Below are 18660 nucleotides of genomic sequence, written 5' to 3' on the forward strand. Positions count from 1 at the left end.
AGGTTTGTCATCGCTTTCCTCCCAAGAAGCAGGTGTCTTTTAATTTCATGGCTGCTGTCACCATCTACAGTGATCATGGAGCCCAAGAAAGTAAAATCTGTCACTGCCTCCATATCTTCTCCTTCTATTTGCCAGAAGATAATGGGACCAGTGACCATGATCTTAGTTTTTCTGATATTGAGCTTCAGACCAGATCTCTGGTTTTCCCTTTCTATTATTTTCCTCTATTTCTTTGCACTGTTCATTTCAGAAGGCCCTCTTGTCTCTCCTTGCTATTCTTTGTAAGTCCGCATTCAATTTTCTGTAACTTTCCCTATCTCCCATATATTTTGTTTCCCTTCTCTTCTCTGCTATTTGTAAGGCCTCACTGGACAGCCACTTTGCTTTCTTGCATTTCTTTTTCTTTGGGATGGTTTTTGTTGCTGCTTCCTCATAATTGATTTTAGGAGGAAGAGAAATGTACATTTACCACTGTACATAAATGACGAGGAAGTGGAGAGAGTTGGTAGTTTAAAATTTCTGGGCACTTACATCTCAGAGGACCTCTCATGGAATATAAATGCCAACATGCTAGTGAAGAGGCTGTATTTCCTGAGAGTGCTCAGCAAGTTAAATTTATCTCAGCATTTACTTCTGTCATACTATTGTAGCACCATTGAGAGTTTCCTAACCTATGGCATTCTGGCATGGTTTGGGAGTAGCTCTGTAGTGGACAAAAAAGCTCTACAGAGAACCATTAAAATTGCCCAGAATATCATCGGGTTCCAGCTACCAACCCTGGATGATATCTTCACATCCCGCTGTCTGAGGAAGTCACACAGCATCCTGAGAGACTCTTCCCATCCTGCTTATATCTTTTTTGAACTTTTGCCGTTTGGCAGAAGATATAGAACAATTAAGACTTGGACCACACGTTTGCTCAATAGTTTTTATCCCAGAGCTATAATAGCACTTAATAATGAGCTTAAAGACCACCAGTATTTGGCCTGTGGTGTAGATGTTTGTATTTTTAGTGGGGACTTTTAGTGGGTGGGGAGTGTTGGGGGATTTTTTAGTGGGTGGGGAGTGTTTGGGGAATTTTATGTGTGTGCATGGGTCTGGTCTCTGGGTGTCTGTGAATTTCATTGTATGAGCATACTGTGTATATACTTACAATGACAATAAATAAATAAATAAATAATAAAATAATAAATAATAAAAATAATACAATGTTACAAGCCTCCATCCATAGTTCTTCAAGGATTCTGTCCACCAAGTCTAGTTCCTTAAATCTGCTCTTCCCTTCCACTGTGTATTCATAAGGGATTTGGTTTAGATTATACCTGACTAGCCCAGTGGTTTTTCTAACTTTCTTCAGTTTAAGCTTGAGTTTTGCTATAAAAAGCTGATGATCAGAACCACAATCAGCTCCAGGTCTTGTTTTTGCTGACTGTATAGAGCTTCTCCATCTTTGGCTGCAGAGAACATAATCAATCAGATTTTGGTATTGCCCATCTGGTGATGTCCATGTGTAGAGTTGCCTCTTGTGTTGTTGGAAAAGAGTGTTTGTGATGACCAGCTTGTTATCTTGACAAAACTCTATTAGCCTTTGCCCTCCTTTGTTTTGAACTCCAAGGCCAAACTTTCCTGTTGTTCCTTTTATCTCTTGACTCCCTACTTTAGCATTCCAATTCCCTATAATGACAAGAACATCTTTTTGTGTGTGTCAATTCTAGAAGGTGTTGTAAATCTTCACAGAATTGGTCAGTTTCAGCCTCTTCAGCATCAGTGGTTGGTGCATAAACACGGATTACTGTGATGTTGAAAGGTCTGCCTTGGATTCGTATTGAGATCATTCTATCATTTTTGAGATTGTATCCCAAAACAGCTTTTCTCACTCTTTTGTTGACTGTGAGGGCTACTGCATTTCTTCTATGGGATTCTTGCCCATAGTAGTAGATATGATAATTGAATTTGCCCATTCCCACCCATTTTAGTTTACTAACACCCAGGATGCCAATGTTTATTCTTGCCATCTCCTGTTTGACCACATCCAAGGTTCACAGATCTTACATTCCAGATCCCTATGCAGTATTTTTCTTTGCAGCATCGGACTTTCCGTTCACTTCCAGGCACGTCCACAGCTGAGCGTCCTTTCAGCTTTGGCCCAACCACTTCATTAGCTCTGGAACTACTGTACTTGTCCTTGTCCTCCGCTCTTCCTCAATAGCATGTTGGACGCCTTCTGACCTGAGGGGCTCGTTTTCCAGCGTCATATCTTTTAGCTTTTTGTTTCTGTCCAAGGAATTTTCTTGGCAAAGATACTGGAGTGGCATCGCCATTTCCTACTCCAGGTGGATTGCATTTAGTCGGAACTCTCCACTATGTCCTGTCCATTTTGGGTGTCCCTGCACAGCATAGCCCATAGCTTCTCTGAATTACTCAAGCCCCTTCACCACGACAAGGCAGCAATCCGTGAAGGGGACGTACGCAATACAAAAATAATGGAGCATGGGGAATTGCTGAATTTCTCCAAAGTTCAGTCTGTCTGAGAGACATTCAAATGTGACAGTTTGGCACAGGACTAATATTTACTCATTAGACCCGCAAGATTCTTTTAGTGATGAAAACATTCAAAGGAAGAAGAACCAGACCTGGCATCTGCTTCTCAGTGACTTCACATTGGCTGTGAACTCTGCCTGAGTCTTTCAGGAGCTATGTTCTCCCCCCACCCCACCCCCTTTTTTAAAAACTATGGTAGAAGAACAAAGAATTTTAACTTTTTGAAAAATATTATATGAGTTTTGCAGCTTGCTTTTCCTTTGCTAGTCTCTTAGGTGAAGCCAGCTTTTTTTTCCCCTCAGCCACTTCCAGTCCAAGTTCATGATTCAGAAATGATGTTAGCAGTGACAGGGATAAAGTTTGGATGGGTGATTGAGCACTCACTCAGTCAATCAATTAATCTATCTATCAGTTATTGACTGTATATATATATGGACCATCCTAAAACAGGTGCTCTTTGGTCACACACAACATTTAGATCCATGGTGGCAAATAAAAAATAGGATGGGAAACTTTCCTTGCACTGTAACCTCGGAACTTGAATTTTGGGTGATGTAGTATAAAAAATGTTATGCTTCTCATCTCTGACCACAGATTTCAGAGAGACTCGACTATGTTATTTAAAAGTCTTGAGAGAATAAAAACATCTGTGCCTGACCCTTTGTTAAAAAGACTATCAAAATACCAGGAGGTAAGTGTCTTTGAGAAAGCTGTTACACAACCAGTGGAGAGTAATTACCCACAAGCCCCTCTCATACATATCGTTTCACTGAAGGGGTACTTAGAAGAAAGCCTCTGAAAAGGATCGGAAGATTGTTAGGTATTTATACCTGCGGACTGCAGTGACCTAATGCTGAACTTGTGACTGTTGAACAACCTCTTTGGTACACTGAGCAAAAAGCCAAACAAAAAGAAAACCAGAGGGGAACCCCCCCCCCATCCCCTTTAGGGCAGTGGTCCCCAACCTTGGGCCTCCAGGTGGTCTTGGACTTCAGCTCCCAGAAATCCTGGCTAGCAGAGGGTGATCGTGAAGGTTTCTGGGAGTTGTCTAAGAACATCTGGAGGCCCAAGGTTGGGGACCAATGCTTTAGGGTGTATTGTAGCATCTATTTATAAACAGAACAGGAAAGAAAACATTGAAACTTACTTACTTTAAGCCCTGAAGCTGGCTTCTATGTTTGTGAATCTGCCTTGTCGTCACTGGGAGAAATCGCAAGAACCTGCTTTTCTCTCCAGAAAAAAAGTCCAACAAAAGTGTTGAAGTGTAGAGGTCTGAGTCATTCAGAGGAAGAAGGAGGAAGTGACTTACATTTTGCAGGTACAACTCCCAAAAGCCTTCACCACCACCTCTGCTGGCCAAGATTTCTGAGAGCTGAAGTCCAAGAATATCTGGAGGCCCAAAGCTGGGGACCACTGCACTAGACAACACATCATTGGCTCAGGACTACAGCCATCCAATTCAATCCTATCCCTATTTCCTTAAATCCCATTTCAGGGCCTGGAAAGTGACGCTTTCAGGCAACGACTGCAGGAATTTAACTAGAACCTCTCTAGTTTTGGAGTTGTAGCCCAAAAAGTCATTTTTCCAAGCACTTTCCCATTCTGTGCTATGGGACTTATTCCTAGGCAAAGCTGCATATACTTCGACCCTTAGCATTCAAGGAAAGCTACCTTTTTGCAGAGAAATGAAGCTGGAATCAAACCAGTCACACCTGGAGGGAGCTGGTAATAAACTGGTTTCACTCAAGGCTTCACAACTCGCGATTGGAATGCATCCGCTCTAGCTTAACGCCCTGACATATCTAGTTAAAAGATATCAGGATGAGACTATGACAGTTGGAGGTCTGGGGAAAGTGGGCAGAATGGCTCAATGATCTGAGCATGGAAATATGTACTAACTCTAGTCTGGACCACTGTTTTCTGAATGTCCATAGCCAGTATTTCCAGCACCAGGCAAATTCTGGGAGTTGCAGTTCAAAAATATGACTTTTGCAAACTCTGGCTCTGATTTCGTAGAAGATTGTTTCTATGTTCAAATGGCTCTCCTGAGAAAGTTGAGGTGAACCCATCACAGGTGGGAGAGGAAGGTTGCTTTCTGTTTTCAGACCCAGACCATGCCACCCACAAACGCCAAAGACGAAACAAGAACAAGGAGAGAGTAAAGAATGGGCAGAGATTCCATCCCTCCCCTTTCTTTATTTTCTTCCTTTCTCCAGTTTAGAAAGGCTGAGCCATAGATTCCCACCCCAAAGTTTTACTCAGAAAAATTCTGCACGTTATGTGTGGATGGGGCAAGAATGTGGAGGAAAATAAATAGTTGGATCCAATGGCAGGACATCACAATGGGTTATGAGAAATTTGGAAGCCATCTTTATGGCAGAACTGCAGTTTCCACCATGTGATTTTGGAGGCAGAGGCAAAAGACTATGCTGTGGTGTTAGAGGTTAATGGGTGCTTCTGCCTTTCTGCAGGCTGCTGGTACACTCCTTAAGAGGTATTGCCGCGAAGCTATTCAAAGCCAGTTCTCCAGCGCATGTAATTTATTGGAGGTTCCTGCACAACTAGGTAATTTTGGGAAAAGTTCCTGAATTAAGCAAGAACAGCAGCACAGTTAGGCAAGGTGGTTGCGCTCAAGTGTGTGACAAAAGCTCTGCTGCCATTTTGATGCAAAGCTTAATCAATAGTGGTGTTGGGAGACATCAGACAGACAGAATGGCCTGAGTCAACAGAATGCCATAAGCAAAGCTTGCAAAAAGCCACTTTTCTTCCAGGATACTTGTTTTAACTCTTACTATACATTAGCTGGCTGGATAGCTCAGTGGTTTAGGTATCTGGCTGTGGGGGCAGAGGTTGTGAGTTCAATTCCCCACTGTGCTTCCTTGGAGATGAGTCAGCCTGTGTAGCCTTGGGTAAGCTGCACTTTCCTGGGACACCTCCAGAAGAAGAGAATGTTAAACTTCTTCAGAGTATTGTCTACCTGGGCAACCCTGGAAAGGGTTGCAATAAGTCAGAATGGACTTGATTGAACACAATTAATATTATTACAGTATTACTATGCATTATACTACTGTGTATGATTTTTGTTTTGTTTTGCTAACTGCATTTTTAAAATTATGGTACATTTTAGACCAAGAGAAATGCTAGATTGTACATGAACTACTGAATACTTCCAGGCTATTAACTCACAGTCTTATCTACAAATCCAGTGTGTTTGGATAGATAAAACTGGATTATACTGTCAGACAGTGTTGGTATCATTTAGTAGATTGAAGTGTCAGGCTGCAGAGAGCCAGGAACTGGGAGTTCAGTTTTCCCCCTTCAGCTTCTGTGAGAGGAGCCAGCTGAGATCATCTGGAACACTATGGCTAAGCGGATTACTGCTCTTCCACCTGTGTAGCCTTAGGCAAGTTGCATAATTCCAGAGCACCACTTGGGACTGGTAAACCACTTCTGAGTACCTTGTACCTACATAGAATCAACTTGACAGTAATAACCTTTGAATAACCTTTGAACTGCAGAGCTGGAAGGGACCCTATGGATCATCGGGTCCAGCCCTTCTCAAAGAGGCACAGTGGGGAATTGAGCTCCCAACCTCTGGCTCCACAATCAGAGATTTAAGCCGCTGAGCTATCCGGCAATTCTTTGTGTATGATATAATAATACACGGTCAGACTACTGCTCCATATATCTCAGTGTCTTTCTTCTCAGCAGTTCTCCAGGCTCTCCAGGTCAAATAAAAACAAATGCTCAGCTCATATTTAGAAGCATCTCTCCCTTGAGCACTAAACAATGTCTGGCTGTTGTAGAACTACCGGTTCCCACCTTTGAATCTGGGACATTGCTTGCTTTATCTTATGATGAATCACTGGGCTTAATTTGCAAGTCTGATTGGAAATCCTGTTATCAGATGAGCTAAAAGTAGGTAACACACAATCCCCTTCATTTTTTAATTGTTTATTTTTGTCAAAAGACCTTTTCTCATCACCTGATACCTGATCCTATTAACTGGAGCAATTGCGCTGCCCTGGAAGCAATTCCTCCATGCGACTGCCTTTCTAGTTTGGGACGGGAAAGCTAGTATCTGGGGATTCTGGCCAGTGTAGTCCCAAAAAAGTCACTTCCCCAACTTCTGGCAAAAGCAACTCCAGCAAACATGCTGTGAAAGTTATTAAATTAAAAGATATATTCAGGTAGGCAAAACCACAGACTTGAAGATAAGATGATCGAAATGCCATTAAGCTTCAAGTTTATATGAACACTGACTTCAAAGAAAGTTTCATTTAGAGAAACAGAATTTGTGGGCTTGGAGTCTTCTTCTTCTTTTAATGACAACCTTCCCATTCAATATCTGAAAACAGCAACATAAAAAAAGAGAAAAGGCATGGCAGCTTCACCGCAACCGTCTTAGCTCTCAGAGTTCAAGACATCACAGCAGCCCTCTCAGCGTCAAGGCGGTTCCAGATAAGTTCATTGCCATCTGCTCGGCTCCATCAAGTGGCTTGAAATATTTCTAATCATACGGAGTGCCAGACTCGCTGGAGCCAGCTTTTCCAGAAAAATCCTGCTGCATGCAGGCTGCATGAACTATATAATTTGCTACTAGTCTTTTAAAAATCTGAATTCAATATCTATAAAGGCAGCGGTGGAACCGGGGGTGGGGTGGGGTGGTATTTGGAATCCACATGAAGTTCAATTGCTTGTCTCTGCAGGGAGCTGAGTCCCAAAGAAGGATACATAGGAAGGGAAGGTACTATAGATTTTTTTTTTAAAGCTACTGATGGGTTTCAGATTACCAAGGATACTTCCTTGGATTTCTGATCTTTTTCACATCTTACGGTTATTGGCTATTTTTTAAAATGGGTACACTGTGCCTCCAGGGAGAAGAGGCAGCCTGTGTAGTCATGGGCAAGCTACACTGTCCCAGGGTGTCCCCAAAAGAAGAGAATGGTAAACCACTTCTGTGTATTCTCCACTCTGAAAAAGGGTTACTATAAGTCAAGATTGACTTGATGGCACACAGTTATTATATTTAAGTGTGTTTTCATTTATAGTGTCTTCTTCCTCCTACATACTGAAATGGAAAAAAAATAGTGTGGAAATGATAAGGAAATTGCAAAAAAACAACAACAACATGGCTCATGTAGTCCAGGAACACCTGGGTTACCCAGGGGTGGGAACCATTGACTTATGAGTAAGGTATAGAATGCCTCTGTTCTGAACATTTGTATAAGAGGACAAAATTCTACCATGTGGGAGAAAGGTAAGGGCAATAAAATGATGGGCTTTGTTCTTCCATACATTCAACCAGTACTTGGAAAAAACACATTCTAATTAGGAGGATCCCATTTCATTTATGGTGATCAATGACTGAAGGTCCTACAGCTCCTCAGCTGCCCCCAATACATCCTGACTAGAGTTGAGGGTATTCATTTTTTTTATACGAATACCCATCCAAAGGTGGACATTATGAGGGTCGACTAGCCACTCTTTGACCTGGCAGGGAGGCTTGTCATCCTGCCTCCTGCCAGGAGTGGCTAGTCAGCCACGAGCTCCGGAGCAATAAGAAAGAGGCACAGAGCCCATGGCAGCAGCAGAAAGGTGAGTGGACAGTCTGGCCCCAGGGGGCTGGACCCTTGTTATGTACTGTTAACTTTTGTTCCAGTTATGCCAATTACAAGAAGTTTGCACTGCTTTATATTTCAATGTTTAAAGTGGTTCTTTAGGGTTCTGTCCTCTTTTATTGTATCGGGTAGCCTAAGAGAAAGAAGAATAAATCTTCCCAACATGTAACCTAAAACAGAAGTGGTTTGTAGAAGACACCAAGGACAAGCTACCTTTGGTTTTGGATGCCATGTTGGAAGGCCTGAAACATACTGGAGAGCAAGCACTCAAGAATAGTGCTGCCTTCTTCTGTTTTCACCTCTCCCAGTGGCTCTAGCTGAAACAAAGAAACAGAAAAGCAAAGGTATGCACACCTGCACAATGTATCCATGCCAAAGAAGACACCCCCCTGTACTCTCTGCGGTTGACAAGGGTTCAATAAAATGCTCCTGCCTATAACTCCTGTTTGTCCTAGGAAAATCTCTTATTGGCTGCCAAATCCCCCAATTTCCTGTGGCTTTCAATAACAAGGCATCTGTATGCAAGCACAGGTGGCTGTTTCAGTTAAGAGTGTAAATATTTGGGCTTGTATTTTTTTTTCATTCTCACAGGTGAGAATTAATTTTTTTATTTTTATTTGTTCCTTCTCATCAGGAAAGAAGTTTTGTGCATTTCTCATTTTTTGAAGCTTTGAAAAAAAAAAACACCAACAGAAGTGGGGTTTTTTTGTGCAAAACTCGGTATTTTGCACAAAATACAAGGCCTCACCCAACATGCTGGTTGGTTTTTTAAAATTGCTGATGCTATTGCTCTCTCTCTTTCTTTCTCTCTCTCTCTCTTTCACTCACTCACACACAAACACAGCCAGAACTCCCAATTCTCCCCCACTCCTGTGCAGAAGAAAGGTTGCAATGGCTGGCATGTTTTTTTGTAAGCTATCATGGTATGTCAAGGACCCTCCCGTCCTTCTTTTTCCTTTTTCTCTTTGGCGAGGATGAGAAAATCTCTGAGTTGTCATTACATTACATCGCTTGCTGAATTGTTGCAATGACTGGAGAAGCTGCATCTGTGGAGATCCTCCTTGACTTTGCAACATACCACACTTTGCCTTCTGTGACTGGAGGCAGCCCTACTGTAAAATGTGGGGATGTGGTTGCTTCAGGCAGCAGCTGATCAGCGCCGCAGAGGCTGCCATGACCTTGACCCTCAAACCACCACTTTGCAGTGGAAGGCAAAGCAGCACACTTTGGTTTTGCAAGCATTCTGTGCTGTGCCTTTCCAAGTTAGTGTGCTGTGCTTAGGTGGGGTGGAGGATACCTTCTCAACACTGGTCCAGTTCTGTAGGTGGCACAGACACAGTGTCATCTGGTCCCTTGCCTCAGGGAAACAAAATGCCTTTGAGAATTTGTGACAACCCCACAGTAGAAAGCCATATGAATTTATAAACCCGGCTTACATAGAGTCTGACTGTTGGGCCTTCTCACTCAAGAACTGTGCATTCTCAGTGGTATCAGCTTTTCCAAGAGCACAGGCAGAGGTCCTCCCCAGATCGGTGATCTTATCAAGTGGAGATAAAGTCTGAAGTAGTGACTCTGAAGGCTTTCGACGCTCAGGTGTGCTTTGTGCCCTTGGGTATCTCACCTTCCTTTTTTATACATTTTATCTTAATGTACACAATGCTGTTCTGCAGACCAAGCTTGTTATAAAAGGAACAAGTTAATTTTTGGATGGCAGCAGCCGTAATCTTCCAAACAGCCGTGACCATTGGTCATACCGTTTTGAGGAGTGTGTGAGTTGTCAGAACATGCACCTTCCCCCCCCCCATTCATATAATTTTAGGAAGCCAAGTTCTAAGCCCCAAGTTACATCATTTACTGAATGGCTGGCACAGTAGGTTTGACCGCAACTTCCTTCTTTCCTCTCATCAAGAAGTGTGTGTGTTTACAAATGTGTCAATCAGAACAAAACTGGAAATCATCAGATGTACAGAGCAGGCTTCCGAAAGCTTTGCTGCTTTGTTGTCTCTATCAGCAGTATGGCCCAAGTGTTTACAAATGGGATTGATCTTGGCAGGTTGTGCAACGATGCCCGTGCAAAGTGAGGAAGTGACTGGAGCCCTGCACATGTCACAATTGGATGGTCTTGCACTTTCAAAACCAGCTTGCTGAAAGCCAGGGAAACATACATCTTCCCAGCAATTTAAATGTTCCTGGAAAATTCTCCCAATAACAATCACATCGTCCAGATAAACTCAACGAGTGGCCCACAGAACATCTGCCAAAATTTCAAGCCCATTAGCCTTTTAAAAGTGCAAGGGGAATTGCAGAGACTAAGTGGCATCACATTGAGCTCACAGAGTGAGGCACAGAGTCATTTTGGACAACGTTCTGGATGCCTTTCCATTTTCCAGAAGCTAGGGCTACATCCAAGGTAAAATAGCCATGCCATATATTATTATACTTATCTCTGACCCATATTTTAGCAGTCTAACTGATGCAGGTAATGGGGTAGGTGGCTATTCACTGTTGAACATGTGACTATTAATTATATTTATTTCGCAAGGGGTCCATTTTATACCGTGTGGAAGCCTCATATCTGTGAAGCAGGTGTTGCTTGGCTATAGTAATGCAAACAACCTTCATTCTTATATCATGCACATAGTTTATTTGAAAATCTAAACTGAGTCAATCATACTGTATGGACATGTTCAGACTACCTGGTCTCTCACTGGAAAGTAACCAGGTTAGTCCCCCACCCCGTCCTCCTGGAACAGGGCTTTTTTCCTGCAACCCAGATTCATACTAGACTCCTATGTGTCTCTTGGTTACCCTGCTCTCCTCCTCCTCTTGGAGTGGAAATGTAGTAGCTGATCTTGGGGTCCAAGAAGTTTTTCTGCACCTGAAAAATATGTAATTGTTAAAATTACATTGGTACATTTTTTTTTTGCAAGAATGAGCTAATGCTGATACTTTACTATTATTGGTGTCTGGTATGACTTACCATCATTATAGTCTCCATTCTCATCTAGCTTTCCAGATGCATTTATTGCAGTAATTCTCAACCTTTCATCCTTCAGATGTTCTGGCCTTTAACTGGCAGAAGGCACAGACAACCTAAGGATTCTGGGAATTGAAGTCTTTTAGAGGACCAAAAGTAGAGAAGCACTGAATTAGTTTACTCACTGTGCACATGGGTCCCCCAAAATGAGTGTGAGTAAAGCTAATAATCTCCCCGCCAATTCTTAAACTGGAGAAGTTTTGGAAAATATATGTTCTCCTTTCTCTCATTATTATTATGTCTGATTTTTAGTCATTATACTAACATTATTACTATTATTACCGTGTTTTTCTGAAAATATTTGTACACAACAGTGGAGGGTGGGATTTCACTTAACTGGGACTTTTTTTGGGGTGGGGGATAGGACTTATATTACGAGCATCCTGAAAAATCATACCAGGTTAGGTCTTATTTTTGGGAAAACAGGGTATGCCCTAGTCCCATCTTGGCTGGATTACTGTAACACGCTCTAACTGGGGTTCGGAAACTCCAGAGGGTCCAAAATGCTGCAGCCAGATTGCTAACTGGGGCTGGTTAAAAAGAGCATATAACCCCCCCTGTTGCTGGAGCTCCACTGGCTGCTGATGCATTTCGGGACACAATTCAAAGTGCTGCTTTTAATCTATAAAGCTCCAAATGTCTTGGGTCCAAGCTATTTAAAAGACTGTATCTCCCACTATGAGCCTTCTTGGGCATTAAAATAATGAGGGGTGGCCTTTCTCTTCGCCCCACTACCCTTACAGGTGCACTTGGTGGGACATGAGAGAGGGCCTTCTGTGTCACTGTTCCAAGGCTCTGAAATTTGCTACCACGGGAAACTAGACTGGCCCCATCATTGTTGTCCTTCTGAAGGCAGGCAAGCAAAGACCTTTCTCTTCAGGCAGGCTTTTCCTAATGACTGGTGGTCTGAGAGGGTTTTTTAAAATGGATTGTTGTGCTCTATTGTTTAAAGCATGTTTTAGTATTGACTTTATTTACTGTTGTTAATATAAGCCTTGTATAATTCTTTTTAAAATATTTGTATACTTACTGTGCTTAGCTCTTAAATCTTATCTTTTTAATGATGTAAGCTGCCTTGGGTCCTTTTTAAGGAGAAAGATGGGATAAAAATATTTTAAATAAATGAATGCATTTTGGGGCAACAGAGGATTTAACATTACATGCTGAAAGCTTGGACCTCCTAAATTTATAGCCAAGGAAGGCACAATGTTGTTGTTTTTTTGTACTGGATCTTCCTATGAATCTTCAGGTCAAATACACACACTAGCACCTAGCTGACCACAATGCAATCAGTTGTGAACTGAAATAAAGGATCCAAGCCTTCCGTTAGAAATTAACCAGAATAGTCCCACACATACACAGAGGCTGTTTTTTTCCCCCACAGCAAAACATTGCAGCTAGATTCCAAGCACCAACTGGCTGCTCTGAGCTCCTCAGTCTTGTCCTGCAAAGGCATTTGCTTCTGAGTTGCTAGGCTGAGGGTGGGCAACCTGTGGTACTCCAGATGGTGTCAGTCTGCAGATCTCATCAGTTCTGGCCAGCTGTGAGTGGAGAAATAGAGGTGAGCCGTCCTCACTGGTGACGAGGAAAGAAGAATGTGAAGGATGTGTAGTGGGGGAGTTGATCAAATTGGACGACGATGAAAGCGGGACTAATAAAGCTATAGAGGTTTTCTTAGCAGAGAGGTCCAGAGATTGGGGGGAGGAGTCAGAGGCGTGGAGAAGGGATGACAGTATAAAAGAGGAAGGAGGGAAAGGGAGGAGAAGTTCGTTGGGAATAGATAAAGAGACACAGACGGTGGAGACGGGGGGGGGGCAGAAAGGGAAAGGATTACGACACTTGTGAAGAATTTCCCTAACCTAATGAGAGAAGATGGGTTGCTGCCTCTACCTAAGGAAACAGATAAGTTTGGAGCAGGTGAGAAGAAAAGGGGATGGAAACGGGGAGCGGGTTCAATTGCCCTACCTTTGCAGGACTGCGGGACCCTTGGTGGAGCCAGCCCTTTCCTGCCCAGGCTGGAGGGTTCTGTCGTGATACATCCATGCTGCAGGACAACCTGCGCAGTGCTGAGTGCTCCGGTCGTGAATCAAAATGTAACCTCCCGCTTTGGGATGAAGAAACTGTAGAAGTTAAAGATGTGGGAACTGGGACTAAACCCAAGAGGTATAACTTGTTAACGGATGAAGAGTTGTCGGACCCGTTTGGTTCAGAGTTGTTTGATGTTAAAGTTAATAAAGCAAAACCTTTTGGAACCATGACGTCTGCCCTGGCTGTCATTCCTGCCGAATCCCTAGGCCCGCCCACTTTAGACAAAGAACCCAATCACACCAGCATAGTCTATGGAGAGAAATGATGGGAGTTGCAATCCATAAATTTCTGGAGACCTACAAGTGGCCCACTCCTCAGCAAACTTCTCATTTGGCAAATGCAGAAGAGAATTGTCTTGTTACAATCCAAACAGAAAGGAAAGAGGCTGGTTTTCAAACCTGCCTGCGTTTGAATGATATATGAGGACTTTTCTGGCTAAGTTTCTTTTTCCTGGTTCTCTCCTCTGCCATTGACCTGAGACACTGAAATGCTAAAATGAAATATTTGGAGGCCTCAAATTTATCTGAGGGTATTATAGTGACCAACACTTTTTCCCTAGGATGTGAAAAAAAAAATTGTAGTCATCATCAAGACTTTGTTCAAGATACACCATCTGATATTGTGAGGCTGCCTGTAAGGAATGTTTAATCTCACAAAAAACTTTGGCACCAGGCTAGACTTAGAGGACAAAAGAGGCTCTCTCTTTTTTATCACACCTTTTGCAATTTGCACAAAATCTCTGTGCAAAATTGGTCAGTTTTGTCTTTTGTGAAGCCAAGTATACAAACAAACATTTTAAGAAACACTAGCTGATTGACCACAAAAACGGAGGTACACATCTGGTGTTACTAGTTTTACTTGTTCATGCAACTGAGCAAAAAGTTTTGTTTCCATTTTACAAAAATGTACAAATATAAAAAGCCAGGACTCAAAGTTGCATTAGTTTTTTTTTTAAAAAAATCACACCATTTTGCACTGAGATTTTTTTTAAAATTATGCCATTTACGGTGTAAGAATGAATACAGTTATAATTTTTGAGGTGATATAGGATTTTTCAAGGAGTGGTTTACCCCCCCCGCTTTCCATCAATTTGAACCCAGGTCTCTGAAGCCTTAGTCTGTCACTCTATCCATGACACCACACAGGCTTTTAAGAGGAGTACTTTACACATGATCAAATGTTTTAACTTCCTTTTTCCTGAACTTAGCTGTGCTGCTGACAATGCTACCATGCCCTATTAAAAGAAAATGCACATTGAAGCAAAATGTTGACAGTGTAAATTCTTATGTCTCTTTCTGATCTCTTCTCATTATAGCTCCAAGTTAATGTTCACCAAAGTAAATAAGAAATTATTTATTGGCTTTCTGAACACCTGATTACACAAACCTTGGGCCATCTGGGTGGCCTGCAGGGCATTTAGATGAGATTATTCCAGAGGCTGTTAAGTGGCATATCACTGCCTCTGCCTTATTTAGTTTATTCACTGGTTACCCTTCAGTCCCACACAGGTCATTAAAAAGAAAGAAGAAAAATAAATAGCAACAAAGCTAGCCTTATAAAATGTACATCATTTACGTTACATTTTCTTTAATGGCATTATAATGACACCATAAAAACCCTCTGTTGGCTTATAATGAACAACATGCCGCCTCCTCTCCTTTTGGTAGCAATAATTTGGAAACTTTTGCTTTGTTTCACAAAATCCCCCCTAAGCAGCCACCCACCCCCTCATCCGCACCTGATAGCTCCCTGAAATCACTTACCTGATAAAAATCTCTTTCCCCCGCCACTTTCTCAGGCTTTCCAACGCAACGGAATGTTGGCAAGGCTGAGCATGGATGAGAGGTCGCTCTCCCCATGCCCTCCCCTTCCTTTCCATCCACATCTTTGCTCACATCTGCCAATGCAAGGAAGCTGGTTTCGGAGAAAATCAAACACTGCTCCTTGCCAGTCGACTGACGGGTTGGGGAACGCTGTGATCAAACACGGGCAAGGGAATTTGTGACAGCAGCCTCAAAACTGGTTCCAGCGCAGACATCATAGCAAGCAGGCCTCGTGCGGTTATGCCTGGTCTCAGGACAAGGGATTCAGTGACCTCACGGCCTGATTTTCTGAGCTGATGAGCTTTTACTGTGTGCTTTTGTGCCAACTGCATTTGAGGAGGTCTCACCTTATAAGCCCTTGAAATATAGATCTTTTCCTCCTTTTTGGGTTGTCATCGTCACCAACAAGAACATCACTGCACCCAGCCTGTACTCAGTGCTGTCAGCTAAGTTTTATGTTGAGCTTGTCTGTCTCTTTTAGTCCTCGGATTCAGTGTGATGCCAGTCTTACTCCCTCCCTCTCTCCCTCCCCTATGTTATTAAGATCTTAAATGACATCATCTTGTCCTTATTTTGTTATTTTTTTTTGCCATGGCTACTAAAATATTCGTATTTTCTTGCATCTAAGAAATGAGCAGGGAGAGGATGCAATGCCAGCCTCCACAACCCCTACCTTGGCACCATGCCACTGAAATTTGGTGGCACAGTACTAGGGAAAACAAAGACATGAAAAGAAAAGAAAAAATATTTTGAAAACAAGCACTTCCACTTTAAATTAAGGCATGCTGGGAGCATGTGCCTTGTTTTAAGGACTGTTTGCAGTTCTGGGAAGCTACTGGGAGTACTAATCACCTTCATAGCAAGGCACATGGTATATATCCCATGCTGAAAAGTCTTTCTGTATGTAAAACTCAAGAGAAAGAATAAATGGGCATTCTGGTGTCTACAGGCTCCTGATGCTTGCCCACTTTTGTATTAAAATATTTGTGGAGAAATAAACAGCAACAGGTTAGCAGGTGAAACTTATTCCTAATGGTAAGAATAAAAATAAAAAAGTGTCATTATTTTACACGCACACACACATTTTGCAATAAATCCACAAGGATGGGAGACCGTTCAAAGACAGATTCAAGTCTGAAATCATGGTGAGCCATGGCTAGCCATTGTAAGCAGCACTAAGTTTGATCTACCAACTTGGAATAGTCAGCTTTCTCTGTCTGTTGAAAATTAAAATACTCTACAGTATATTTATGGAATCATAGCACTATAGAGTTGGAAAGGTCCTCCAGACAGTCAATGAGTCCAGCCTGGCTCCAATGCAGGAAAAGTATAGCTTTTCATTCATTCATCCGTTCGTTTGTTCATTTGTTTGTTCTTTCATTCAATTTTAACTGCCAAAGATTGTAGAGTTTCTTCAAGCCTTTGTGGATACCCTGTGAGGACATCATGGTCCCCGTGTGTGTGTGTGTGTGTGTGTGTGTGGATACCCTGTGAGGACATCATGGTCCCTGTGTGTGTGTGTGTGTGTGTGTGTGTGTGTGTGTGTGTGTGTGTGTGTGTGTGTGTGTGTGTGTGTGTGTGTGTGTCCCCCCAGACCATCGGTTAAGAATCTGTGGGTTAGCTACTTCCATTGAAAATAGTGGAATGAAACAAAAGAAATAATGGTTGCCCTCTAACGCTTCATTGTTACCTCTGAAACCTCAGATATTCCTGTATGAAGAACAATCAAAATGAGAAATGTGAAATAGAATAGCAATTGGTTTTGTTTTGAGTAGACTAATTAGAATTTTTAAAAGAACAACCATGGTGGGGAACTTAGTGAGATATCTTTCACCAATCCAGATGCTGTGGCTAACTCTTGGCTTCCTTTTTTCTATACAAATCATTGTTGTGGTTAGAGATGTAAAGATTTGGATCATTTGAGTACATTCTTAGTGACTCAGCACAAGGCTTTGCCAGAAAATGGCTCTGTCCTAGTGAGATGTTGGAAATAAAGTCCTTTCAAGTATCTAAACTATTTGCATTCTTTCTTTTTCTAAAAAAGCCAGGAGAGAATATCCACAATGCATTCCACTAGTAAAAATCAGGGCCAGCAGGACCTCTCAAAGCATTCAGTTGTCTGCTCTTTTAATCTGGCATAATATAAAATAGCATGGGCCCCTCTAAAGGCTGTGTAGATGACGAGTATTAAGAAATATTGCTCCCAGTTTCTTTGTAACACTCGTGTAATGCCTCATCTGATCACTGTGATGTCTCACATACCTGCCCAGAAAAGAACACATGTGAAGTATTAGTCTGGCAGAAAGGGACAGTAAGAAAGCAGGAAAAGCTGGAAGGCTTTTCAGTCTCTTGTTCTTCCTTGTTGCCCTGTTGCAAGTTTGCCATTCTTTGGAGCACCATGCTGGGGCTAAAAATCAAAAGAACCTCAGTGGGCCATCTTCTGGGGAATATAAACTTCCAAATGACTCCTCCTCTTCCTCCTCCTCCTCTTTTCTTCCCATTGGACATTCAACATTATCATGGGCATTTTGATTTGTGATGCAATACAATTACATTTTTTCCCACCTGGACCAGCCTCCAATCTTCTTTAGCCTGTAAGTTCTTCTCTTTTCTGAACTGCCTTTCCTACATATTTTACCTTGAATGAACAGATGTAACAATCTGTAATTTCCCTTTCTCGTTACGTGAATATTCTTCATTTTATGATTTCTTGGTCTTTCATCGTAGTACTTCTGCATCAATCACCTTCTCAGTCCCAGAAAGTCTTAGCATCGTGTGATGAATCTGCTTTTCAAATGCCTACCTGTGTCACAGCCCATAATTCCAGGTTATACAGTAGAACAGAGAATACTTAGCACCATACAATGCACATTCTTAGTGCCCGTCCTCAATTCTCAGTTGTTATAAATTACATTCTTCAAGGAAACTGCTCTAAGCCATATCTTCATTTGGACATCTGTTGCACAGCCATGATCTTACTGGCACAGATAGCCAGCCTGATTACTTCCCACCCCCAGAACCTGCCAGTCCACTTATGCAGTGTTTGGCATGTGTGGCCGGCATCATCATCAGCACGCCAATGGTGGCAGTAGCCCAGCTGCTTCAGCCCCATCTCCCTCTTGTCCAGCCACTCCAGCAAGGGGGCGGGATGATGAGTCTTCCCATTGAGCCATGGAGTGGCTGGACGAGCAGGGAGGGGGGCTGGGACAACTGGGCTACTGCCACGACTGGCGTGCTGATGATGATGCAAATCATGCGTGCTGTGTGCTGCATGATAAGTGGGCTGACAGGTTCCAGGGTGGGAGATAATTAGGCCAGCCATCTGTGCCAGCGGGATTCGTCTTTGTAGATAAAGACAAATTCCCCACCTCTAATCTTACACAAATGTTCAATAGCCACATTCAGGTTTTTTTGGGGACCTAGATTTGACAGAGCCAGTTCCATTTCTAGAATTGAAATTGTAGCAAAGAGGCAGTCTTGCATCTCATGGTGGGCATGTATACTGGTTTGAAACATGAATTAGAGCATGTGAATGCTGGAGATCAAGAAG

The 18660-nt window shown here is 42.4% G+C and overlaps 1 long non-coding RNA gene across 1 annotated transcript; it reads right to left on the minus strand.

Moving 5' to 3' along the window:
- Nucleotides 1-393: 393 nt before the first annotated feature.
- LOC140701983 (uncharacterized) lies at nt 394-18118 on the minus strand. The gene is made up of 2 exons (XR_012081025.2): nt 15051-18118; nt 394-11040 (listed from the first exon to the last, which is right to left on the minus strand). It is a non-coding gene; the product is annotated as an uncharacterized LOC140701983 (long non-coding RNA).
- Nucleotides 18119-18660: the final 542 nt, after the last annotated feature.

Source organism: Pogona vitticeps, chromosome 1 (assembly GCF_051106095.1).
Source record: "Pogona vitticeps strain Pit_001003342236 chromosome 1, PviZW2.1, whole genome shotgun sequence".
Taxonomy (NCBI): domain Eukaryota; kingdom Metazoa; phylum Chordata; class Lepidosauria; order Squamata; family Agamidae; genus Pogona; species Pogona vitticeps.